At 44.5% G+C, this 27,816-nt stretch overlaps 1 long non-coding RNA gene across 4 annotated transcripts in view; it reads left to right on the top strand.

The window, feature by feature from the left end:
- LOC308192072 overlaps positions 1-27,816 on the top strand; it is a 46,032-nt gene that overhangs the window by 12,898 nt on the left and 5,318 nt on the right. For 2 of the 4 annotated variants that reach the window (XR_013948525.1, XR_013948526.1), the window contains exon 2: positions 6,525-6,593. The exons of 1 other annotated variant lie outside the window; for it this stretch is intronic. This is a non-coding gene — a long non-coding RNA (uncharacterized lncRNA). Of the gene's footprint in view, positions 1-3,399; positions 3,505-6,524; positions 6,594-27,816 lie in introns of all 4 variants that reach the window. One more of the 4 variants, XR_013948527.1, reaches the window with a different exon arrangement.

Genomic DNA, 27,816 nt, shown 5'->3' with positions numbered 1-27,816 from the left:
GCTGGTGCTTCCCTTGACTTCAGTGCAAATGTTGTGTGAAGAAGTTTAAGTAAAGACTACAGAGTGGCTCCAATCCTGCGTCTAAATTTAAGCATACCGTGGTGCCAGTGTAGAATTTCATTCCTTCTCTTCAGCTTTGTGGGACTGAAAAGGCTTCTCTGTAAGGAGCCAGGTGCAGCAGGGGGATCAGCATCTATACGTCCCTCAGATAAAGTGCTGCTGTGGAATTCACAGAGTTAAAATAGCTGGTATATTGATACTGTCATTGTAGTACCATATTTTTAATAGACTAAAAATCTTGCTTATTTGTCATGACCAATAAGTTGTATTAAAAAAATAAAAATAAAATAAACTTTCAAAGGTTTCATAAAGAGTGCCAAAAGATCCTGGAAACAGGGGAACTTCTGAGAATTCCAAGTGTCCAGCTCTAAAGTCTTCATATACTAAAAAAAAAAATTAATACTTGAGCATTTGTCCTTTACTCAGCTATCTTGTAAGTATTGCTGCAAATGCAACAAGAGCTGAAAACAGCAGCCTCTTAGCAGTGGCTTCTTTTTTTTTTTTTTTTTTGGCTGTTTAATAAACATACACTAGATACAAATTTAGCCAATAAAAGGTTCATGTAGTATGTATGTATGTATAATACATGCACAAAAGGACTATTCAAAATGCATAGCAACCACTCGGCAGGGTTTAATTTTCCTTAACAGTTTTCCATTTTCCTTTAAATTTGGGATGGGAGTGGGGGGTAGCAATCAGAATCCTTGGCATAAATGGGATAATAATAAGGAAGTTCCTGGTATTGTTGATGTTATAGTTCCTAACAAAGCATACAACTGAATTCAGATAAAAGAAAGTTTCTGATTAAAAGGGACCATATGAATGAAAAATTTTAGAAGTTATTGGAAATTTCTTTTAGCTGCTAATCATTGTCGTATGTTAATCATAAGAGAAGTGAAACACCAGCCAAGATTTTTGCAACATGCTTTATTAATTTGGTTAACAACTTTCTTAAAATGTATTTTAAAAACTATTAGCATTCTGTATGATAGCACACATAAATTATGTCAGCCGAACAGTACGGCAGGTTACATCATTGTGACATTTATGAAGCCAGCATCTGCTGTGCATGATGGGCTGGCTTTTTCGAAAGCCTATCTAAGGGTTTTACAGCTGGCTTTCCAAATATATGCCCTTCCCTCTTCTTAAAGTGACACACGCACACACACAGATCGGTGCTGGGTTTGGATTTTCATCCAGATTTCTCACTTAACAGGGTCTGTTTGAGTGTCGGTTTTCATGTATGCTGGCGGTGAAGTCCTGAGTGTTAAGCAGATGTGTTAGGACAACACCTAGATGTCCAGACTGAGGCTGTAATCCCCTTTTAGTACAAGTGCAGAAGCAGATATTACTAACAGTTGGCTGAGAGTGCTGAGTGCTGTAAAACCTAGTCACACTTTACTGTCTTGAAAAATACAGAGACAGTTTTGGAGGGTGTTTTGTTGATTTTTTTTAATATTTGACACTAATGGTACAGATAAGACTTTTTATTTGTTTGTTTCATAAGAATCTACCTTTGTAACTCTCACTGAAATCTGGCAGTTCAGCGCCTTCGTGTATTTAATGGGCCAGGGCCTGGCCCTCTCAGCCTCTTTAGGCACTTAAATTGTCCTTTGCACTGTGCTGGAGAAAAGGCTCGAGATGTGCCTGTAGCGTTCTGTGAATGCAAAGAAAACAGGATTTTAAATAACTTAGGGCCTGGGCACAAGCAAAAGCAGGACTGCTGATAAAATAGCACCAGTCCTGCCAGCCACAGTGCGGTACTGGGTAAGTTGGTCTGCCAGGTTTATCTTCACCTGTTTGTTTCATTTTGTTTTGCTCTCTACATAGAGCAGTGCAATCAGCCCGTGATGTGTGAGTGAAATAGGCGGAGGCTTTCTTCACATTTTATCTTCCTCTGCTATAAAAAAAAAAAAAAAAAAAAAAAAAACCAGCAACCTCTTTCCTATCAAGACTGGCAGAACAATCTTGTAATATATGGTCAAGATGCATATAGATGTGTGCATGTACGTACATATACGTATACGAAGTATTCTGTCCCTAAGTCCTGAAGTCAAACAAAGCCCCAAACCCCTGCAGTGCACTAAATAGTCTTGCAGTTCTGATACGTGCATAAAGCAGGCATCTAGTACTTCTCCCTGAAAAGACTTTCTGTGCCTGAAGAAAGAAGCAAGCAGAGGTGAAATCAGGTTTACAAAGTGGCATCGCAGTGTCTCTCACCTGCCTGAAGGGATCGGCTTCAGATTCCCCTGCAAAACCCACCAGCAAAACACCAAGCTGATACTGAGCCACATTTTTTTTTTTTTTCCTAAACCCTTCAGTAGCCCAAGATACCTTTCCATGGGGCCGCAGTTCTGCTTGCAAAAAGCCAGTCATTTCATCAAAGCCCCAGACTCTGGAGAACATGGGCTGTGCCATCTCAGGGCTGCTTTTCAAGGAGGCATCTGTGCTTAGCATATGGCAACTATTTATTATAGCTGTTGCATTGAGAAACAACAATTCCCATGATAATTGTTTCTCGTATATCAAGATGCTTCAATCTCTGTTTCCCACAACATTCTGCTTGTCTGGTATGTGTGTGCCAATGTCACCACAGTCCTCGCAGACAGTTGTCTACGTTTTGTCATTACTGAGGGTAAACAGACATGACTTGAGTGGGAAGGAGAGCGGGGGAAGTGGACTGCTAATTTAGTCTGGCTTCAGTACTGCGCTGTGAAAGGAGCACTGAATGATTTGTGGGCAATATTTACAAACCTCCCCTCCCTCAATCCGTCCGTCCTTTTTCTCCGAGCACACATTGTTTAAGAGCATTAATGCTTAGAGGTTTTGCCAGAATGCAGTACAGACGAGGCTTGAATTTGCAAGGGAATGGGGGAACTTTTCAGCCTGTTCATTATTCCTAAAGAAACAATCACATGTTCCCTTGAAAATATATGACATGTATTGTACATTTAATCATGTGTGTGCATACACTTTCAGCACCTATACTAGAAGTGTACCATATATAACCCTTTCTCTGTATACAGTATTCCCATACATACCTTTTATTTGCTAGATGTCAAAATCCCTAAACACGTAGATTAATAGAATAAAATAAAACCACCGGTTCATCACCAGCAAGAGGGAAACTTTTGATGCCTGACCTGGCTGTGATTTCCCCTTTTGAGTTCTGAGTTTCAGAGCCTATTACAGGGAACAGTTCTAGGCTACTTGTTTGCATGAATCAGTGCAACTCTGTAGATTTTCAGCATCGGTGTTTCGGTCTGTACAGGGTGGGATTTGGATCCGTAGCATTTGGTGATGTTTTCTTTTTCCTTTTTTTTTTTTTTTTTTTTTTAGGGGAGAGAAGGGATAGTATGTACCTTTCAGTAGTTAACGTAATGGAAGCAAATGTGACCTGGAAAAGGCTGAGCAAAACCAGCATCTGAGAGTTCTGTGCATCAGGTAAACATTGCACTCATTTTCTCAGTTAGCCAGAGCCACTCCTGAGAAGCCATAAGCATTAAAAATCAGCAGGATCTAAGCTTTATTGAGGAACTATGAGGGAGGAAAGGTGTTGACTCTTACCATATTTTAACTCAGGTCATGCTACTGCAGAGCTTGGGCATAACCAAGATTTGACCTCAGCTCATTCTGTGCTCAAAAACAGAGAGAAGAGTCTGTTACTTTCTGATAAATTAGGCTCTGTTCAAAATACAGCATTACTCTCTGACAATACAAATGAGCCAAGCTCTTAATGCGATGATGAGAGCTTTGATGATATTCAGCACTTGTGAAGCTGACTCTTGGTCTTTTGTGTGGCGCTGATGTGTTTACACTAACCAGAAGATGTTCACACGTACCGTATTATTCATAAGTTCATCTGATTTTAACCAGCTTGTCTGGTTTCATGTTAAAACCTGAGCTGAAACAATTTTGCTTGTGCGAGGAGGTGGTACGGCTCTTAGTGAAGTTTACATGACTCTGCTGCTTTATGCCATTGCTAACTGGATCCTGTATTTGCATGTAAAAGTCTGACTTCATAATGCTGCTTTATTTTTGGCTTTGTGCAAGCTGTTTCTAGTTGAATCAATAGTAAAACCACTCCTTAAGGCAGATAAATATGTAATTAGTAGAAATAATGGAGCACTAGTCAGCTGCAAAACTGATGCTTCATCTAAATGTGTGTAAGGCACTTTATTTAGTTGGCATGTTGCTAACATCTATTAAGTTAAATTATGAGAAGTGTTTTGAGGCCTTTCACACAGAAAGTGAAGCTTTTCATTCCTTATTTACATGTGTGAATGTATATGCATGGAGACTTCAACCCATGAATTAACTCCAGAGGAAAACAAACCACCAGATAAACACAAAGCCTGGGTTTGTGTTTGGGTTTATTATTTTTCCCTTCAGAAAGCAAAGAAGCATCCTTACAGAATTTTCTGATTAATTTATTCAAAGAACTTAATTGATGTATCACAACACAGCAGTATAATTTACATGGCATTAAAAAATGGAATTGCTTCGTTCTTCACGCTGACAGCAGCCAGCTGACTGAGTAACGAGAAGTCGATCTTTGATGGTCATTTCTGCGACGTCGAAACATGTGCTTTTATTTAATTCTCACCTCACGCTGTTTGCTTTTCTAAACAGCATTAAATGAGCATGGAGCTGCGCTTGAAATATTACACGGTGTTTTATTAACACCAGTTAACACTGGTAGCTCTGGGTAGATAGATAGCTCCAGATCCTACTGGAAGTCACCATACATCTTGGGGTTTCATGCAAATGTAAAACCCATGCTAAACAACTTCTGGATTGGACAATTAGATGTTTGAAGTCAGAAACCTCTTTGGACAGTTGCTTCTACAGTGCAGCTATCAGTGCCAAAGAAATTCAACAAGACATATACATGTATATATGAGCTGAGTGTCCCCAGTGGAAGAGGTGTTTTTAACTTAGTACACCTGGTCCTTTGGGGTTTGGGCCTGGGGTGCTGTTTCTTTGCTCCTGGGGATGCTTGCAAGGTTGCCTTTATACAAAGAACACAGTCACATTCAACCTGAGGTGACTTTTTCTTAAACTAAGGAAAACTGAGGAACAAAAAGGGGATGAAATCACTGCAGCATTGAATAATTCACACTGGTAGAGACCTCTGGAGGTCGTTTAGTCCCACCGTCTGTTCAAACCAGGTTGAATTAAATCAGGTTTCTTGTGGTCTTTTCCAGTCAAGTGATCATCAGCATAAAAAGCAGTGTGAGAGTCCATCTCACTTCATTGCAAGTCCTCTTGTCAAAGGCTACAGTGGCACGGCACTAGACACAAGCCCCTGAGGCTAGGGCTTCACCCTTGGTATAACCCTGTCCCAAACTCTGTAACACCTCCGTGTTTGCTGCTAGAGAAGCCCACTGAAATAGAGAGTATTGCCAACAGGCAGGGGTTTGCCAGGGAATGAAGACAATAAATTTTTACCTATCCCCACCTGCGAGCTGGATGGCATGGTGTATGTCCCTGTGTCCCTGCAGAGCTGTGCAGCTCCCTGGAAGAGTCAGGCTGCAGCCACCTCTGGTCCCGTCTGCCCAGATCTTCCCCAAAGTGGTGGCTGTTTGGGCCACACCACTTGGCCACGCTCTACAAGAAGGCTAAATGGTGTAGTGTGGAGCACAGCTGAATGCCCATAACCTGTGAAGTGTCATCTCTCAAGCCGTGGATGTCCCTGCTCTGCAGCCCAAGGTCATACTCTGCTAGCTCTGTGCAGGGAACTGGGAGGGGGATGAAAGGAGAGAGGAAGCTATCTCCGTATACAAGAATGTTTTACTAGTAGCACAAGAAAAGATGGAAGAAATTATAAATCTTCAGTTCTCCATCTCCTTGCAAGCATGGAGTACCTTGTCACAGTGCCTCATAAGGATTTTATGTATGGTTTTAATACTTGAAACTTCCTCCATCTTCAAAGAACAACAAGACTTTGAGACAGATATGTGGGAAATCACTTAGCCAAGTCTTGTAATTTCAGTTCTTCTGCAGTGATCTGCAAACCACAGACTCTGAAATGAGCAAGGGGTTATGTGAATGTTCCGTATAAGTATTTATTTTTATTTTCTTTAGCAGAAACTGTCAAATAAAGCATCTCCTGCCCTTCAGAGTTTTTGCAGTCTGTGCAGAGCTTCTGCAAGCCAGAGCTTTGCTTAGTACACTTAATTAGAGTTTGCTTATTATAACACTGCAAAATACAAGCTGGTTTTAGTCTGGGAATTAAATTTTGCTGCGTTTTATTCTTGGTTAGCATCAGTTGTTTCCTAGCATTGGCAGCAATGCTCATGAGATCTGTGCATGTCTGGTGCATGAGAGGTTAGTAGATTTAACAGGGAGACATTAAAAATGGATTTAATAGAGTAGTAGCCTGGACTTCAGTATGTACTGTAATTTTAGCATTGCCCCTGGGTAAGTATTCAATTTTGACTTTTTATTTTTTTTCCTTCCAGACTAAATGAAACAGATGCCTCTCAGTACACTTCTTTGGTAAACACACTCTGAGAATCCTCCATCCAATTGTAAGTGATTATATGGCTAAAAATGCATTCTGTAATAGAGAAAACAGATGCAGTGATAATTATCCCAGTGCCCTGCATGTCAAATATTAACTATTGGTGGTGGAAATAAAGAGGCAGAAATCAAAACCAAGTGGGATTTGCTGTACCAGATCAGACTACCAGTTCAGGTTGTCTGACTATATCTTCAGATACAGTCTTAGCTTGATAATTTATAAAGAAATCAGGAATGCCACTTTATAATATTGGTAAGGAAGATGAACTTCTGAGGTTCAGTTTTCCTATCAGTTGTTTGTACATGATACTTTCTAGTCAGGCATGGAACTCAAAGGGTCATCAGGGCTTCCAGTAATAATTATTTGAGTACTTTAAGTCTGTGATCTGATTTTTCAATGCAATTTCACTGCCACCAAAAGCAGTAGCCAACTGTGCTCTGTGTTCAGTAACATGAGAATTGCAATGCCTTCCTAGGCAGTTTGAGGTTGGATCAGTGAATTAAGTTTTTGCCTGTGGCTGTTGCGGAAAATTCCTTGTGGATGTGCAAGCTTATCATCTGATCTTCCAAGATGTTGGTGAGCGTAGCACTAGCCAGAGTGACCAGCATGTATGCAGGATCTTAGCTCAGGCTGGAAGCTTTAGTCCTTTGACCAAAATCATTGCAGCTGCTTCTGATTGCTCTTGTTTTGCCCTCGCATAGCTGAAGAGTGTCCAAGCAGATAGCCTCTAATATGGTCTCATCTCTTCTGCTGTTTTTCTCTGAGTAGTTTTAGAAGGGTTGCAATATTAAAAAGGCGAACATTCCTCCACGACAAAGGTATTTGTCACAGATTCCTTCAGCTAGTTGGAGGCATCTAACCTACTGAGTGTAAGGGTAGCTGCCTTCTCACCCAGCATTTGCTGCCTGGAACTCACGCTGTTGCAGATCCAAACTAATATTCCATTTTCCTTCTCTTGCCAGCAGAGACACAACAAGCACTTTCAGATGGCAGTTCAGCCTATCCTAAAATAGGTGGGAAAACTGTCTTCCACAGGTGCCTGTTTTGTCTCTAACTGTAAAGGGAGCCTGCAGCGCTAAGATAAGCTAGAAGCCTAATTTTTGGTGGCTTGTTTACCTGAGGTGAGTGTTATCCAAGTTAGCCTCATCATTCCCTTCACTTCTTCTCAAGATGGAGGAAAGACAACCTCTTTCAGAGTTGGAGTGGAGAAGTATGACCCTGTAACACAGAGTAGCCAGAGGCTGGTGGTTAAAACAGGAAACTAATGTAAACTGCTTATCATTGACAGGTAGGTAAACTTTAGAAACTGGGTGAATTCACCTGTGAGAAATGTATGAGAAATAGGTCAAGGCCATGCTGTCTGTTTACATGCTTTTAATCTCCACCAGGACATAGCAATTTATCATCTTTCCAAAGTGAAAGCCCTGCTCGGTGCAGAGGAATGGGTTGAAATTCCATGGTCTAGGAGACACAGGTGTTCAGGTCAGCAATATCTAGTGGTCTTTCTGGGTCTCAATAAGCCTGTCTAGGTATAGTTGGTTCCAATTATATTTTGATGTGGTTTTATGAGAGTCAAACCTACTAATGGAGTGGTCTCCTAAGAAATGTTGCAGGGGCAGGAGAGGCTTGCTTTTTGCAAAACTCTCCTAAAGAAGGACAAAATATTTATACACATACACATAAAACCTATATGTGTACTTGTCCAGGAGAAAGGTGTGATATATTAACGTGAAAAGGCACATTCCCTGGTTGTGTTTTTGGGGGAAAACATGACGGATAGGAGGAGAGGGGCTATTGGAAGTTGAAGGCATCTCCCCAGGTTACAGCCGAGACCAGCTCAGGCTGGACCTGAGCACAAGAACCTTCTCTGCATTTTTCTGCACTGAGCAGCAGCAGGAGCAGCCACCAGTTTGGTTCAGCAGTAATCACTGGGCTAGCCTTTCATTACTGTCTGACACTAATTAATATGCCATGTGCTCTTTCAAGAACACCAGATAAGTACTCACAGCTTTTCCTAGGCAGATGGTAACTTGCGTTACTTGACCAGATTTGCTGATTGCTGTTAGATATCTCACTCCTTGCACAGCTCCGCGGCTGTACCATGTCATGCCTCTGAGTATTCCCAGCCACAAAAAAGAAGGATTTTGTTTGATTTTGAAAGCCATGGGCTGGATAAAATCCCATTGCTCTTTTCTGATATGTCTTCTACTAACATCAACTTTTTGTCTGAATTTTGCCTGAATACAGGCAGAAGAACATGCTGCAGGTTTAAGCTCACTGTGAGCAGCAAATTCCCACACTCATCTTAAAACCCTCTTGTTTTTCCACAACTTTGTAGCATCTTTCAGGTCTCAGGAGGGGAATTGTGAGTTGTAAATTTCTTTATGCGTCCTCCTTTCACACTCCTAGGAGTGAAAAATAAAATGCTCCCCAGCTAGGCCATCCCTCTGTCTCTGAATAAACATTTGTTCGAGGGCTCCCATTCTTGCCAAGGTGTTAGGATAACATTCTCATGCTGATTCCTCTGCCCTCCTTCAGCATCCTGGTGCTGGGGTGCTGGAGGTCCATTTCCGAGGCTTTGAAATGGCCATGCTCTCACCTCACCTCATACACATGGAAATCAGATCAACAGAAGGAGAAGGATCAAGCTTGTAAATCCCATGGAGAAGCCAACAGGGCAGGTTAGGAAATTATGACCTTCAGTGTATTAACAGTTGTGGTAAGAGCTCTGTGCAGCCAAAGAGGCTGCAATAAAAATTGAGAAAGGGTGGGTAGGTGGGCGAGGGCACTGCTCAAGGGCTTGGGCCTGCTTCTTTCAAACTCCACTGACTGCTTTGCCGTTGTGTTGGGGAAGGCCAAAGCTGACCATTTAAAGCTTTTAACTGCTTATTTTTGTACACTGAGAACAAAGGTTCTCTTATCATTAGCAACTGTTTGTGTAAGAGTTCAGAAACCACAGCTGATAGGGGAGCCATGCTATAGTGGACACCACACATGCCCAGAAAGCCCTTGCCACAAATCTACAGACCAGAGAGACAAAGGGCTACAGCATATAAGTAGCACGGGTGTTGCAGCAACCAATTTCCAGCAAGACTGGCCCATCACCATCAACCACAAGGCCAACTTGTCTCCTTAGGAGTTGTGTAAGACACAGAGGAGGCTGACTGGGTGTGCAAACGTCTCCTGCTTACACTGCTTTTAATTAATCAGGGGAACTTGCTGCCACATGGTGTCTGGGAGGCAGCTAGTTTGAGTGACTGCACAGTGAGAAGAACAGGGCTTTGTCTGTCCTTCAAAGGGGATGTTGGCAGAGTTATTCCCCGAACCGTGCCTTCCAACCATCAGCCTTCACGTCCTCTGTCCAGCATAGGTCCTGCTTGTTTTCTGAGCAGATGAATCCTTAGCAATGAATCCTTCTGCTGGTTTAGTTGTACCTAAGAAAAGGCTTTTCCTGGCAAAGCTACGGTGGGAAGGGGAGGAATATTTTCCAGCTCCTGGCTGCCGTAGCTGGTCTGAGAGGAGCCTCCAGTGCAGGCCTGGTGGGAGGCTGTCAAACAGGCGCTGCAGGCAGCAGGGGAGGGTTATGTCAGTCCTCAAAAGTCACAGATGGGATCCAGAAACAATTTTTTCTCCTCATTACCTAATTGCATAGGTAGCTTAATTTGTGGAGCTGTTCCTTCATGTTTCTTTCTTCTGAATTTCCTTCACTTGCATATTGCAGTCATGTCCAAGGAAGTTCCTAGCCTTTGGTTTGGTCACACCATCAGTGCCACTGTTTTGTTCTCCATAGATGTGGAGCACTTCAGAAGGAGTTTATGTGTGAACAGCTAAGTATATCACTAAATCCACACCTCTGAAAGCTTCATTGAACAATTCTTCTCACTCCTGACGTGTGAGACAAGAGTGAGTAACTCAGGTTAGGTTTAAAGTGTCTCTCCAGTGAGAGTAGATAAAGTCAATGTTGCTTGTTTAGGGTAAGGCAAATTTAGTACAGTGAAAAGCCTGAAGGGAAGGAGGGAAAAGTACTATGAGAAAGACCACATTCGGTATTGTTCTGTCCCTGTAAAAGAGAAAGGGGCAGAGACCAAAGCTCTGGTCTAGATTAGATCTAGAGGTCTTGTTAGGTCTGCAATAAGATCATCTTCAAAGCTTAAGAGCTGACTTAAATATTTGTTTTCTGATCTTGGTAGGAGCTGGTTTGAGGATATTGCTTCAGGCACATCTTGAATGCTAAATAACCTGAAATTCTTATTTATCAGTGATCAAAGAGAGAGAGAGAAACAAGTTGTTTGGGAGATGAGAACTTTAACCAACACTGAATAAAATGATACAGAAATCCCAAGATTAGTCAAGTAGGGTATCTTAACATACTTTAACACGTTAGAATGCCTATTAGTGTGGGCCTTTAGATCAAGTGTCCTTTGATATATTAGAAAGAATCAGACAGGAAAAGAACAGTTCTCACGACTCTTAGAAACACTTCTGTTTTTTTTAAAACCAAAGTAAGAGCTGGAATTCTGCCTGAAATCCTGTCTTACAAACTGTGTTTCCCAGGTGAAACCCCAAGTTTAAAGATAAATATGTGGACACCATTGCTTTACCCAAGCCTTTCATTGTTATGGCTTATTTGGTTCAGAGGTCCCTGAGAACTTCCAAGTGATTTTCTTATAATAAGGGGGACACACTGAAGCATGTGCAATGGCACTTGAAATGGGAACGTTCCTCATTCTGTATTAGCTGGCACACTGATTCCCAGGGGCATATGGTTTGGGTTGTAGGGTTTTTCTAGTTCGTGTTTGTAGAGCTGTCTTACATCAAAAGAGAACCAAGAGAAAAGGGAACAAAATCTTAAAACCGTTCCCTTTCCTCTGCTACTACAGTGAAAAATGCTCCCTAGAATGAGAGCAGGTCAAATTATTCAGTGTTGGTGTATAAGTGCTTTGGGAAGGGTTACTAGGGCATTTCCATTATTTGCTGTGGTTGTTTGGTGGTTGTGACATTTAGAGGGTACTTTGAAGAAAACAGCCCGGCTGGTAAATGACAGCAGAGAAAGGGGAAGGAAAGCAAATGGAGAGGAGGGAAGTTCACAGAGATTTCCTGACAAGATGAAAGGGTGAAGAAAACCCAGTGAGTTCTTATTCAAAAACCATTTTGGTAGCCTCTATTTGAATGAGAGAACAGTTTCTTAGCGTGCTTAACAACTATTTGGTCCTGTCCAGGAGTGCACTTCACCAAATGTCTGCTGAGTTTAACACCACAGTCAACTTTGTAAAGTGTGATGAGAATTATTTTTACAGCTGAGCTTCTTAAGAGAGGACCACATGTGATGTGTAAATCTTGGTGGGTTTTAATGCACCTCAGTTGCACTAAAAAGAAAAATGCTGATCTTCACCAGGATTAATAAGTTGCACAAAGATATTAGCATCCAATGTTTAAACCGAACGAAAAGGAGTCTGGAAACCTGGTGTCCTCCACAGGGGACCCAATCTGTGCATGTGGTGGGATAAGGACGATGACTGGACTTTGCTTATTCTCAGCAGAGTTTTGGTCATGTCAGCTTTCTAATATGTCCTTCGATGTCACAACCTACAGGAGAGACAAAGTAGTGACCACTACTTCAGATTGACACTGTAAGAATTCAGTGCTTGTACACAGCTTTAATGAAAAGTTCAGTAAGTCTCAGTGCTGTGGTGTCAGGTGATAGCATAAATATTGCTACATACTTAACTAAAAATTACGGGTTTGGGGATAAAGCATTAGTCTGGCATGAGAATCTTGTGGGTGAGCACAGTGGTATTTTGAGTGTGACCTTGGGAAAATTGCTTAACCTGTCCTCTGTGTCTTTATTTCCGAACTCTAAACCCAACTTGGTATGGTACTGCCCTGTTTGCAGGACTGAATGAGCAAGTTAATCAAGCTCTGAGTGGCACTCAGATACTACTGTGATATAAATAGAGCTGGGCAGGAAACTCTTCTCAGATCCTTCAACTTTATTGTACATCAAGATAAAACCATCTTTCAAAGGTTGTTTGTTAGATTTGTGATTGAAACAAATACATACATACACAGAACAAACATCATTTTGTTGGTAAGTGTGCTCCTATGGGATGTGCATTCACATTTTGAATATGAGTTTGCCACTAACTCATTTCATAGAAGGTCTTGAACCTAGGGTTTTCCTTTCCTGGAAAACTCTTCAGAATTGGGGTGTTTGGTTATAAAAGCTGCTTGTGTAAAATAAATAAATAAATAAATAAATAAATAAAAATAAATCTGACTGGCTGTAAACAGAGGCAGTAATGACAGAAAGATGTTATGCGTGAAAGCAAAATTTAAATATGGACCAATATAGAGAAGGCAAAGCATGAGGGGGAATAAAAGAAGAAAAAAAAGGAAAGAGAATATAGAAGGGCATGCATTTCTGTCACCAAATGTGTCTTTTCCAAAGCATGTGGAAAAATGAGGAGTGCAACACAGTAGGCTAGGTGTCAAGCAGGCGTGTAAACCTTTCCCCAAAACACTGAATAGTGCAATGGTATGGAGCAGTGAAGTGTGAAATGGAGCAAATTTAGAGAAAGGAGAGCTGTGTCAGCAGCAGCATGGAAACGTAGAGACTAACATAGTCTTGTTGAAGAGAAATTAGAGGCTGAGAGAAAGGTGAGGGAGAAAGTGTTGATGCACTTTAAGATTATCGCACATTTCTAAAGAGGTCTGAAAGAGCTGACTTCCTGCTGTGGTGTTCCTCTCATACTGGTGTGAACAAGCATCACGCTATCACCTGCAAAGTCTTTAAGTGCAAGTGGCGACACTTTAGTATGCACAGCCTGCCTTAGAAAATCCCGGGGAAGCAAAAGAAACATGAAAACCACGCAAGTCAAAAGGGTGCTGCTCCCATTGTTCTTTGTGCTGCATGGCTATCCGGGAATCCCAGAGAACAGAGAGGTTTCATCTCCCAACATGTGCTCTGCCACATCCTAGGGCACTGCTGTGCTGCCAGCGTGGAAGCAGCTCCCTCAAACACCTTCCATGGCTTTCACAGGAGCAGTACAATGAAATCAACCTGCTAGGTGGGAAACAAGCTCTCACCAGAATATGTATAGCAGAGTATATAAACCTGGTAGCACAACCCCTTTACAGAATAGACAGGAGTGAAACCACTTGGGACTGCCTTGAACTGAAATAGGACTTTTGGGGCGCTTGAGACCAGCTCTGAGTTACCAAAGACAAGAATGGGTGCATCTGGACCCTCTCCAGCTGGGATCTTGGGGATGACCACTGCACCCCTGGCTATGAGCTCCTTCTGCTCCCAGCCCACAGGCTTGAGGGCCAACTGTGCTGTCAAGTGCATGAAGGCCTGAAGCTGAAGGAAGCCAACATAGATGTGACAAGGAGAGGGAGCTCCACAGAGAAGTATAATAGCAATGAACAAGTCGTGTGTGAGAAACTGAGGGAAAAATTAGTGAGGTAAAATAGTTGGTCAGCAGGGTGATAGTCACTGGGGGACCATGCTGTACTCAAGAAAGATGTTAGAGTTTCGTACTTTGTAGAAGGTGTCACACCACCAAGCTCTCCCAAGAAGAGGTTTGGACTTCCAAGGGGCACTCTGCTGTCTCCAACATGAAGCAACGGAGTGCCAGTGCAGGCTTGTTATTGTACTGCGTTAGAAATGTATAACGAGAACCTGGAAAAAGCAGGGCTGATCAACGTCCTCTATTTAGACAATGCAAGAGTAGCCTGGCCTATTTTCCAGGATGAGGTATGTGGGAGGAGTATGAACATAGTTAAGACCATAGGGAATAGCAAGGTCTTAGAAACATCTTTGTAAAAAGAAATCCTGAGTGACTATGTTTTTCAGGAGCTACTTCATGCCCCAGATCATGATCTGAGTAGGCTTGTCTGGTTTTAATACTTATTTGCACTTTGGATAACCTCATTAATTTGATATCCAATCCTATAAAAAGGACCCAAATAAGATGAGAACTTTGTGACCTGCGGCACAACAACATCCCACAGCCGTTATCAGCAACAGAGAAACTGTTCATGTTCTTGATTCCTTGTGGGAGACAAGACTATGGTGTTTCTTCTGTAACCATCATCACCACCACCACCACCCCCCAAAAAAAGCAAACTGCAAATACTTTATCTTTCACTTTTATTAACCCTTCCCCAACAAGTCAATTCATTTCTCTCTTGAAAGACTGAGATAGTGTGGCTGGCTGGCACATACTAGAGAGCCCTTTGAGCTTGCCTTCCCCACATTTCAAGAAAAAGTGAGAAAAAAATCTAAATTTTTGTCTTTTTAATGAAAATCCACTTTTTGTGCTCCTTTGTTCATTTATTTTGAGGCCTTCTAGCTCTGTTAACTGTGGGAAAGGCTTCACTTTGCCAGGGTACAGCATGCATTGTAAAAGTAATTCAATTTTACACCATAGCAATGACATGATCAAGGGAACTTTGAGCAGGCTTTGTGACCAGGAGCATTTAACAAGTATGTGAAAAGCTCCCAAAGAGCCTTCATGAAAGAAAGGAAGATTATAACAATAGGAGAGGTAGTTCGATAGTGGTAAATTAAGAGTCATAGGAGTGACTCTAATCAGGTTAGACTTTAAAGAAGCACCTTTATATCTCTCATGTACAGGCCTGACTGCATTAAGAACTGTTCGTTGTGTGTTCTGAAGTGCAGAAACCCCTGTGATGCTCAGCACTTGCTGAGCTCCTTGGGTTCAAGAATTCAGTCCTGCAAGTGCAAAGACTTCCTAGGAGAAATAAGTCCAACTGCAGATTTGGACAGGGTGTCTTGAAAAAATGATTTTGAATCTTTATTCTCTGCAACAAAGTTTTAGCAAATGGCTAGACCTATGTAGGGTTGGTAACCTTTCATTTTTGGTTCCCATGGAAATCTGACAACTCCCATGCAAGCATGGAAACAGTCTTGTGTATAAAAGTGATGGCAACTAATTCACATCTGATAGCTCATCAGGTCTGCACAGCCTCAGCCAGATTCTGTCCTGAGCTGTATCCCAGTGAGGTTCATGATGTACCAGAAGCAAAAAAGGCCATGCAAATGAGAAATAACTATGTATACTCTGTGTATTCATATGCACATTAAGGGAACTGGTTCTGGACATGTAATTAAAACTACATTTAGTAAGTAACGTGTACAGAGATGTAGGTTTTAAAGGAGAATCCAGCTGTCTAAAAAATAATACATATACAGACAGCCTATCAAGCAGTGTTAGTTTTGTTTCTCACATGTGGCTGAATCACTACTTCTTAGATACGTGTTAGTGTGAAAAATAGTCGAGTTTATTTTGCACAGGAACAAGGTTGCAACTGGTCTTTTTCTTTGTTAGCAAAAAAAAAAAAAAAAGAAAAGAACTGAAAAAGTTGGGCTTGCCTCATTTTTGCAACCGACAGGGACACCTACAGGAAGACAAAATTAACACATTGGCATATTGGGTGTTTTCTGCTTTATTTGTTCACAGCTTGAGCCTATTACCTAATAGAGACACAAGAAAATGGCCCATCTGTTTGCAGTGGGCAAATGTGTGAGTACTGCTCTCTGGGGCTGCATGGGAGAAGGATTGCTTTTCAAGAATGTATTTACTTTACTCTCTGTTTTCTCAACGGTGTGTATAACTCAATACTAAAAGGCTAATTTGTTTAAGAAAACCAAACCTGACTTCTTCAGTTAATTGCTTACAGAAAAGCTGTAGGTATTGCGCGAGTTGTGTGCGCTTTGCTGAGCGCTCTGGAGCGGCCTCGGCTCGGCTGCCGGCTGGGAAGCAGAACAGCCAGCTCCATCACGGCAAAATCCTTGCTCCTGGCCTCCTTGCCCAGCTTGGGCTGCAGCTCTTGGAAATCAGGGCTGCGTAAGGAGGGGGGGAGAGATGAAAGTCTGCCTATCAAGGAATGGGGATGAGGCATCTGGGAGGGAAAGGCTGCTCAGGGGCACGCAAGATTTGAGATATGATTAATGCTCTGGCAGCACGTTAATGAGAACAGGATTTGGCAACTCGGAGGAAATGCCTCTGTGTTCGCTTGCAACCAGCCTCAAGCAGGAATATGAGCCTAGGCTCGCGTGAAAGCGAATCCAAGCTTTTGCATGGACATGAATGGCAACAGGATGGCACGAATCCTGCGGGGCCCTTTCCGTGGAGCTGCGTCCGCTTCGTAGCTCCTTTTATCAGCAGAGGGACAGGGGACGTTTTGGTAAACAGCAGCACCGTGAAAAACCTTCAGCAATCATCGCTGCTTCTCCCCAGCTCCTTTGCCTCTCGGGCTTTTTAAACAATTTTTACAAACTCCCAGAGTCAAAGCCAGTGACAACAGAGGTAGCCTTTACTTCTCTGCAGTCTGCAGGGACAGAACTGCTTGAAGGTATTAGCTATGCTAAGCCTCTTAAATAACTATTAAACACATAAAACTCTTAAATGCACGCAAATCCTGTGTAACAAATGGCAAACAATAAGGAAAAGCTGATCAACCATTATACAGCAATTTAATCTATGCAATTTGCATAATTTTGTCTAACAGAAGGAGGCTATAGTAGAACTGCTTTCTGAGGAAAGGCAGAAATGCTGTACAAAACAGGTAAACAATCGGGGATGAGGATTTTGCAAGTTCTTGACAAATTCTTGGCTCCCGGACAAAGGGAGTGTGATGTAATTGCAAGGGATGTGATGTAGATGGGCTGAAAGAGATAAAAGAAGAGTTGTGGGCATGAAAAAAAAAGAGTCAGTTTTGCAATCAAATTGGGGAATTTAGGACAAAGGTTGAATATGTACCTTTAACTCTGTCCCTCTGTATCATTTCAGTGGACTCGCGTGCCCGCATCCTGTGCCAGGGATGCAGTGCTCTTTGCTGTGACAGGCACACTGCTGCTACCTTCACCATTTGTGCATGCATCGCACCTTTGGGATCGGGGAGATCAAAGAGCAGCTACTTCTGAGCAGCCTCCCATACAGATGGCCACACGGCAAATGAGCCATGGGCACCGGGACTCGGGGCCAACTCCCCAGAATAGCCTGCACCTCCGCAGTCTGTGAGGTGGGCTCACGCTTCTGGAAATATGCCTAGCATGTTGCGGACTCCATAATGCTAATCTTAACTCTAAGTCTAAGCATGCAGAGATTTCGGGGACAGGAGCTGTACAGCTTACTCCAAAGTAGGTAACTTGGGGCCTGCTTGTCACTACAGAGCCACCTGCTTAGGTACAGCCCCTGCACCCTGTGAATTTACACCGGGAGCTCATTAACAACTTAGTGCTGGGCTGCAAAGCAGCTTTTTTTTCAGGATTGTCCTCTATTATGTTCCCAGCAATCTGATGGCCATCAACACCTTGCTGATAAACTGGAAATTTTCACCTTCTTCCATTCTCACCTCTCAAACGACCCATGAAAGAGTCTTAGAGATCAAAGAAATCCTCTTCCATCCTTATCCTTCTGACAGAGGGACTGATGGGATTTAGCACCCATGTGGGAATGGCATTGGTAACTGGGGAGTGGTAGGGGTGGAAGATGAGGCAGGGGGTGTGGGGGTGGAAGAGCCCAGAAGATGAATTACCTGGGGAGGAGGTGCATACTGAACTGTGGTCACCATGGCAAGTGTGAGAAGACAGAAGAGAGATAACTTCCTCTGCCCCAAATAAAGATCAAGGCACATTTGCATTCAAAGGGGTTGGGTTTTGCACGTATCCCATCTCTTCAGTCACTTTCTTTTAACTGGAAATCCTCACTAATTAATTGTCCTGCAAATTCTGCTCCTGCACATCATATATCTGAAGGGCTCGCTTCTTTCTCCAGTGCTGACTGTATGTGTTCTTTCACCTTGCATTTTTGCTGTTCAAAAGACAAATAAAAACCAAGAGGACTCAGCCTAGGGGATTCGATGAGATTTTTAAAAGATCCTGTAACTTTTGAATTATAAACCTACATGTAGAGATAACCCAACAAACTGTCAAATAAGAGTTATCCATTATTTATGCTATTGTTGCAGCAGTTTTAGGCTTTATATTGAAATCACATCAGCAGTCACAGCAACCTGGGGAGTTTTCACAGCACCTTAGGCAGACTGAACTGGAGCTGACGAATAATCAGTGATGGAACAGCTGTTATCCAGAGATAACAGAGGACTTCAGGCTGCAGATGTGCATGGGGTCAAGGGAGACAATGTCGTGCATGGAAAAGTCATACAATGGAGTCCTGTGTATTTTCTTCAGATGTGAAGAACAAAGAAGCAATGACCTTTTGTCTGTTGCTGTCACTCCCCGCTTCACCATTAAGGTAGTTTTCTCTTTTATTTTTTTAAGGGGAGGTTTCTTGAAATAGACCCCTGTCAATCATGCCCTGAAAACGATGAGCCCATCCATGAGCAGAATCCTTTTTAGAAGTTTAAATACTCTGAATATCAGAATAGATGGCAGTTAAACATGGAGCTTGGGTTACCTGTAATTTTAATGCATCTATTTCAAAACAGTGGTAAATAGCGGTGTGCAAGAATAGGGCTAGCAAAGAGTGACAGATCTTTTTGTGCATCCTCCTGGTATCGGGTAGTCTGTGATTTAAGGACTTCCGAGTTGAGGTTGTGGCCATGTGTTGGTGTTGAACTGCATTTACGGGATCTAGATTTGCCCAAGCCAGTACAAAAACCATGCCTGGCTCCTGAGCAGGGTTTGAAAGCTGCTGCCATACAACCAGTGGCAAGAGAAATATCTTCACCGGGCGACCAAAAGCAACAGTGCAGGAGCTCCTGCTCTGCCCTGGCACACAGGCTTTCACCTGATCTCCCACGTGGTGGATCAGTAATCACGGATCTGCGCCTCATCCTCCGGCACGCGCCGCGCTCGCCCCAGCCGTGGGCAGGTCCCCGGTGAACTCTTCCCATGCCAGAGTAAGGCAGGGCAAAGTCAGCATGCCTCGCCCGAGGCTGAGGATAAACCTCTCTCTTCCTGCTGGCAGCAGCACAGCTTTGGGAAAACTCAAGCCCCCGGCGCAGAGCCTGGTGCCAGCCGCGTGCCTGGGCGCAGGGCGCTGCCGCCCGCAGCTCTCCCTGCCCAAACATCTCCGCCGGGGCTGGCCACGTGGCAGGTTTGGCTGTGGGTCCTTCTCCCACACCCTGCTACGGGGCCATCACTTATTCCTCACCCAAGAGCCATAATGAGCTGAATACGGGATTTTGTTTTACCATTGTGATTATTTTTAAGGAAGGTGAGTGCTCACAGGTCATTTCCCCCACTAGGCAGGAGGGGTACACTTATTCTTTCTGGAGCAGCCCCTGTATTCAATAGAGAGTTGTGTTGGTTTGGGTTGAGAAATGTGAGTGAGAGCGCACAGCAGTTACGTTCCCAGCCCAGCTTGTTGTTTTTTATGGTTCCCATCCCCAACAGAGGACAATGGCTTCTGTAGCTCAGGATCCATGGGAAGCTGGTGTTTGACAATACACTCCCAACACTTCTGGTTTGTTTTTCTGTTTGGGTTTTTATTTTACTGTTGAAATTAGGAGTTTCCATTTTAGCTTTTTTTTTTTTTTTAATTGCTTTCCCCCCTCCTCCACTCTTTATTCTTTTGGCACAGAGCTGCCACTTACCAGCTGTTCACAATTCCTTCACCCCGTCTGCTTTTCAGTACGAGATTACCATGACATACACTCGAAGGACATTTTCTTCCTTGCAGGAGGTCCCTGCTTCCCATGCCCACTGAATACATTTAACGAAAATACTTTTCTCTCTCTTTCATACCTTGGAGGAAAGTTTTTATATCTGTACTCATCACATGATTCAGATTGGCCTGTCTGTCACCCTCTAATTGCCTGAGTTTGATTTCTTGACTGTTTTTAGATCCTAGGACTACTGATTTTCCCCTCTCCTTGGTAGAGAAAGCTCACCCACAAAGTGAGTACTCAATAATTATTTTTCAACAAAAAGCTCATTCATCAACTCATAAATCTGGTCTCCTCTCCCCTGCCCTTTCCATTTTGTTGTGTGTAATTGGATTATTTTTCTAGGCTGAAATTTGACCAGAAAAAATAAGTGCATTGCCACATACCAACAAATGGTACCCGAAAGATGCAAACTGGCGTGTCACTGTGAAGCAATTGGTTGCACTGGTAGATGTCATCTGCTAAAGGGAGAGCAAGGAGCCATGGTTTGGGATCGAGGGCTGCGAGGTGCAGAGCCTGGGAACTTCCACTGTTGCTAATGGGAGAAAGAGGCTGCTGAGCTCCTCTCAGGAATGTACTGCTTTCATTTCTAATTGAGTTATTTGTTCACTTGTTGAAGAACTCATCTCTTAGGGCAGTGACTCCCACAGACAATAACAGTGGCCTCATGCAGCCACCAGGGAATTCATTGCAGCCACAAGACAAAAACTTGCTCTGATTGTTCAGTTCTGTTTTGACTTAGTCTGTCAAAACTGCGGCCACCATGAATTTACTGTGATGGCACGTGTCACAGCTGTTTGTCTGAGAGACGCTGGTTAGTCCCGTCTCTTTTTTGGGCCTTTGGAGCAGGAGTTCTCAAGCTGCAGCCTGAGAGACGACGTTGAGTAGTCTGCAGAGCCGTACTAACATTGCACATTGACGTTGTCTTTCTCCTTTGTCAGTTAAAAGCCATTTGAGAAGGGGTGTGATAGACTGCAGGAAAGATCTGGGTGCTCTGTGGCTCCAGAGAAAATGGGACCATCAAACCCACAGGTCAGGCTTACAGGTCAGATCTGCTCTCAGCACATCTCTGCCAGTCTTAATTCCCAGATCACCCAGAGCCTTCTGCTGAACACATCCCTGTCCCTGGCCTTTGTCTTCCAGGGCCATCTTTGTCCATGGAGCAACCTCATGGGCATCAAAGAAACCCCCAAAACCATGGATATTGCAGACCCAGGTACATTTGCCCCAGGAGGCTCCCCAGCGTTGCTCAAGAAGACATTTCAAGCAACAAGAGACAGCTTGCATGCTAAGCCACAGGTCTGTGCACAGAGAGCATACCCAGCCCCCTGCACATGTCCTGCACAGATCATGCACACACACCTGGACTGTCTCTCTGGATACTGAAAGGGTTCACAAGAGGCCAGAAAGATCAAACTCTCCTTCTAAAACAAAGTAATTCATAAGCTGGCCTTGGACATCTCTTTATCCAAGCTTCACCAGTCCTGCATTTTTTTCTGGTCTAGGGAGTTGTCATCTTCTGCAAGGCTACAGGCAGTCTAACCCATCTTCCTCCTGAGGAACAGACCCAAGCCCTGGAGCAGTCTGCTTCCCGACCATGCTCTTGACCTACCAGGGTTGCTTCTGGCCATTCTTGGTCAGTAGTTCCTCACCTGCAGCCTTCCCTGGATGCTGCTGCTCTGCCCAGACTGCTGTGTTTCATAAGAGGAATTTCTGTCTGACTGCTTGGTCATGTCTCAGGAATTTCAGGAGTCCCTTATTTACCTTTTGCAAGCAGTTCTCATCAACAGCAAATCAATACCTTCTTATCTTGTGGTTAGGATATTACTAATATTTGTCCATAGTCAATATTTTTCCTTAAAGCTAAAACATTCAAGTTTTTTTTTCTCTTTTTGGTTTTCTTTGCAAGCTTTGAACTTTGTGCAAGCAGTATCCAAAGCCATAAAACTAATACTATAAAGCTGGGCTTTGGGGGGGAGGGTCCAAAAACAAGACGTTTAGATGATACGTTGATAAATAATAATAATAATAAAAGTTGATCATTTACAGGAGAAAAAAGTGTTTCATACAAGAAACAGCATCCTCATAAAAATTTTTATGGTAAGGGACCAGTATAGTATGTTGTGCAGTGAAACAGGGCAGGTTGTGTCCCTTCCTTCCTACCAGAGCAATCTGCTCCTGGTTGTCCCTGCACAATGACTCCTTCAGAAGCTGGATAAGGACCAAAGGAGCAGAGAAGAAAGGGAGGCAGTACAAGTAATGGATACGTGCAGATCTTTTGTGTGACATTTTGCAACTTTGCCTTTGGAAATCAGAAGTGTTTGAGAAGTTTAATTTTCTCCTTGTCTAGCAGCAGTGAAAGAGGTCAGCTCAGCATGCCCCTTTTCCAGTTTATATCCCTACCCCCCCACCAAATAGGTTTTAGTAAAATGAAGCTGGTTTGAAGCACCTGTGTGATACTCCCGAAAATGCCGTCAAGCCCCTGTGTCTTTTGTGGCCAGTCGCTCCTGAGACTGAAACGTGGACCTTTTTTGTGGGATGCTGTGGGCTGGCATTTGACAGGTGAGCGCACCTAGTGCCAAGCACAAGGGAAAGGCATGGACGCTGCTCCCGAGCTGATCCCATGTCCTTTGCCCCTCTGGGTGAGTTCAGAGTGGAGCAGCAGCATTCAGTGCTTTGGTGGCACAGCAGATGTGCTCAGCAGTGTTTCCAAGGGCTGCCACCATCTTCTTGAGTGTGTCGCCACCCCGTCCTTCTCCCCTCCCTCTCCTCAACCCCTCAGTGGTGCCCCCTCCGCCGCCCTCCTGCTCAATCCAATCCAACAGCACAGTCTGCATTTTCCATATCTACTTTTTTTTTTTCTTCGTCTTCTTCTTCTTCTCTCCCCTCTTTTGTCTTCTGGTAACAGCGTTTGGCATTTCCCGGACAGCCCGTACCCCATAAGGCCTTAGTGTCTGAATGCGAGAACGGCTTGAGCGTTGCCTGCTGCGACTGAAGAAGAACTTGAGTGAAAATAATCCTCTCTTTTGTTCCGCTTGGGTTGCTTTTTGTTTGCCTGACAGATGTTCGGCCCCTGTGCGTGCGTGCGCGCAGAGCGGCTCCTGCTCCGTGCGGCCGGGCCCTCTGATCCGCCAGCCCATTGATTTCTGCACCTCGGCCCGCTGCTCCCCGGCCCTTACAGATGCGAGGGCCAGGGGCTGCGGCCCCTCTCCTCCGCACACAGGCCGGGCGACCTTCTGTGTGAGGGGGGACGAGGAGGGACGGCCTCTCCCTTTCTACCACCATGGTGACAAATCCAGGCGAGTTCGGGGCAAATTCTGTCAAGCGTCACACTGCGGTGCTGTGTTTTGAGGTGCTGTGACATGGCATTGTGCAGGGGCGTGAGGGAAAAGCTGCAGGGGCACTGTACTGTGCCCATATTATTTCAAGTTCATATTTAAGTCACTTGAATGATGGGTGTGGGGAGCAAAGCCTTGCGTCGTGTGGCACTCGTTATGCCCAGATCAGCCCCGAGCAGCCTGCCATCAGGAGGGTGCTGGGAGCGTGCGCTCTGCAGGCAGCCCCCTGCAGCGTGTGGCTCTGGGCTCATGTCGTGCCCAAAAAGTGCTCTCGAGCACTTTGGCCTCCCCCCCACACCCTGACATATGCGTACACAGGCCTGAGCTGCCTCTGGATCTAGAGCTGCAGGTGGGTTGTGGAAAGCAAGGTGTTTGTTTTGCCATACTCAGCTGTTTCCCTCGGGTAAACCTGTGCTACACAGAAAATGGTGGACGTGCATGCTGCCCACCCAGCTCCGGGTAGCAGCGGCTCTTTGCCAGTGTCTGTAATGCAGTTTCAGAGCAGACACTCCTGAGCATAGAGCTGCATCCCCTTTCTCTGGGACCAGAATAATGTCCATGCTATGCATGACCCTCCTCACCTCACTTCACCATCCCGCACAGCTGAGGTGTGCATTTTTGGGCAGCCCCAGGTGCCTGTCTCCCCCTACCAGCCCCTACATGTCTGCACCTACAGCAAGCTCTCCAGCTGCCGCACTTCTGGTCTGTACCGTGCTGCCCAGCCTTATCGCCTGTCCCTGAAGTGTATCCCATATCGCAGCACGTCAGAGCTTCCAGAACGATGAGACTGCGCTGTGGCACGGAGAGGGACGTCTTTGATTTCCCCGACACTACGAGGCACTGAGGTGTCATTTAACACTGCAGTAGCTGCGCATGGATTTATTGAAAACTTAGCTAGCTACGTGTTAATGACCTGTTGCTTGACAGGATATTTTCCCCTGCAGAAACAAATACAGACACGTTCCTGGTGCTACAGAGTTCATCCGTGCTCTTCCTGAAGGCTCTGTGCCTGCAAGAGCAGGGGCAGCTCGGTCTGGGCTTGTTACAGCAGCACTCCCACTGACGTGCGGCCGTCTGCTGTATCCCCCCAAGAGGCTGGCAGAGCTGGCAGCAAAGCTTCTCCTGGCACAAAGGGATTTATCCTGACACGGAAAGCAGGCAGGGAGGGAAATCAGCCTGCAGGCTGTGGTGGCCTGTGTCACAGCTCCAGCTGCAGTACGGCTGCTGGCACTGGGAGCGAAGCCACATTGTGGTGTCTCCAGGCCTCAGTGAGGGCATCCCACACACCGCTCACCAGGACAGAGCTCAGGAAAATCTGGTGGCGGGGGGGGGGTGTCTGTGCACAGCTTCTTGGAGTAACCCCTAGCAGTAGGGTGGACAGAGAGACTGGGACGGCATCTGCAGGAGCAGAGCAGCTGTTCCACAGAACCACGATGAGCGGCCTGTGCCTGTCAGCAGCATTGGAAAGGTCTTCTACCTCTTAGCCTCAGCTCTCTCAGCTTCAGCCTAGGCCTTGAGATTTCCTTCTCTGATGTGCATGTCATGCAGTTCAAGTGGGATGCGTGTATGGTTCTTTAATCCAGGAAAAATAACATTGAAAAGCCGCTGTGGTATGAATGGCCAGCAACTTACATTCCCCTCTTCGTTAGTTTTGGATCCTCGTGACACATGTAAAAAGGAGCAAAAGGAGCTCATTTGGAAAGAAGAGCTTTGTAAAATGTCCTCTGGCTTGACAAGCAAGGTTTGCTGAGCCTGCTGGACCTTGTGCTTAGCCTCTCTTTTGGTCACCAGACGAGGACTGTAACTGCTGTGAATTCCTCAATGCATGCTCTGAAAAGGGAGTTTTGTCCTGGGAGTGTCACCCAAACGCTATGATAGTTGCCTTGTGGCTCAGAGAAGTTCAAGATGTTGGGTTCAATCTGCTAACACATGATTTTTTTGCTAAACATTCAGAGATTACCTGTAGATGGCTGTGGGGATGGCCAGCCTCAGTGCCAGCCAGGAAGGGCAGTAGGTGATTTATGAACAATTCCCAGTTCAGGGATGAAGAAGAGAGGAAATTCCAAAATCTAGGCTTATTCATCCTCTGAAGTTGGGGGTGGGGAGTGATAAAAACCTTTCTCTGGTTGTTGCGTACGAAATGCCTTAAGGGTGTGGATCTGTGAATGCAGCCCTGAGCATCCATGAGTAGCTGTGGGACAATAAAACGTACATCCTGGCATAACCAATTTTGTACATGCATAGTTTTGCAAAGGCTATGCTATAACTCTCCGTAGGCAGCATTAGATGAATACCATGGGATTTGTGTAAGCGGTTATATCCCATAGATGGTACCTGAAATCCAGGCTGTGTCCATGCTGAGTGTTAGCAAGGGACATCAGCATCAGAATTAATTCCTTTTGACTCCTCTTGTTTCTGTCGTGACGCTCGCAGCCCTTCTCCTTGCTCTGCACAGCCTCTGGGTGATGTTGTTGTTTGCAGAGCTGTGTGCGAGCTATTCTGTGACTTTTCTTTTAAAGAAGTTCTTTGAAATTCTCCTGCTTCTGTAATGGGGTTTGAGCTCAGCTGCGTCACTGTTGTGATGGTCTGTCAAGCCATCTAATTGGGTTGTCTCATTAAACCATACAATCAGTGCTTACAAGGCAGCGATCCTGTAGCCCAACACTGTAGCTAGAGCCATGCTGGCTCCCATTGCCTGCATGTGGGTTGGGCTGTGATGCAGAGGCTGAGGGGAACGTGCTTCTCTGTGGACTCATCCAGAAGCTTCTGAGGTGACGCTTCCATCAATCAGGCCATTTCCAAACTGATGTGCTCTGCAGTGAGACTAACTGGAGCAATTCAATTAAAATCAGCAAACAGGTGGCTTTGAGACTGCAGTTCAGAGTGAATGCTGCTCCTGGGATCTCAGACTGGATGATGACTTCCAGCACCGTAGCTAAATTTAACTGGGAGCATGAACAGGAGCGCAGAGCTCCAGGTCTGTGCACAGAGAGAAAATGAGGGCAGCTTTCCTGCCAACACCAATCATAAACCAAACAGAGGGTTTAAACTGGCAGAAACCTCTAAGAAATGTTTGTGCAGGAGTTCGGTGGGTTAAATTAGGCATGAGAATGCCTGTATGTAGATGCTGTTTTGGTCACTGTGACTTCCCAGCTGCTCAAGGAAGAGCATCTTGGCTTTGTGGTGCTTCGCTGAGTCTGGTGAAGAGTGCCCCTGTGAGTCACGTCTTAACAGAGGTGAAGGTTACCACAGCCCCTGACTTTAAAGGCTGCATAGCCAAATAGTACACATGTGATAGTTTAGGTGGAACAGCCTGTGCTGAATCAACAGCCTGTCTATCTGAGGCTGTAAGCTCCATAGCTCTGTGCTCAGGGCTTGGAGAATTGCGTGTGTGTGTGGGGGGAAATAGGCCATCACCTTCCTGTGGAAATGCTTCAGCTGTGACCAAGTGAGTGCTGAAACAGGCTGGTGGCCAGGAGACACCATCTGCCCAGGTGATGTTTTTGGGGATTTAAGGAACATAAGATGAACACTGTTATACACCAGTCTAACAAATTGCGTAGTCCAGGCTGAGCCACACATCAGACCAGTCTTTACGTGAGCTTGTGTGAACTCTGTTCAGCATCACTGAGCTTGCAGTAGTTAACAGGCTGTGGACAGCAAGGCTTTCCTTTCCCCCACCTCACACAGAGCCTCCCAATGCTGGAGCTGTATGAGAAAAATCTAAGTGTCACCATTGAAATCTTCTCATTTGGTTGCACTTTGTTAAAGAGCAATTTGATGAAAACGCTTTGCATCACCCTTTAAAATACTTTTACTTCGGATTTTGTGGGTTAGCTCAGGGTGAGCACTTCTCTTGGCTTTTGTAAAAGGACATAAAACCCCAGACTTTGTGGCTTATTTTAAATCAGAGAATGAAAACACACGGCATAGCTCTTCCAAAGACAAATTATCTTTCATTTTTTAAAAATCCCATCTAATTGTCATTAATCAAGCCATCCCCTGCGCTAATAAGATGGAGGCGGGGAATGGAATGCTGCTCCGGCTCAGGCAGCTGTTGAGCATGTCAACCAGTTTCAAAACGCTTGGCAGAAGTTGTAAATGCAGTTCTAATGAGATCGACTTGTCTGCAACTAGCAAACAAATACCAGCCGCACCAAACTGTTTGTTTGCCATGGGACTTAATGGAGATTGTGTTAACCATTCCGCATTCAAGGGTAGATGTCAAGAAAA

Source organism: Anser brachyrhynchus (assembly GCF_964034855.1).
Source record: "Anser brachyrhynchus genome assembly, chromosome: 3".
Taxonomy (NCBI): domain Eukaryota; kingdom Metazoa; phylum Chordata; class Aves; order Anseriformes; family Anatidae; genus Anser; species Anser brachyrhynchus.
The sequence above is the reverse complement of the archived record's forward strand: the minus strand, read 5'-3'. Positions and strand labels throughout refer to the sequence as shown.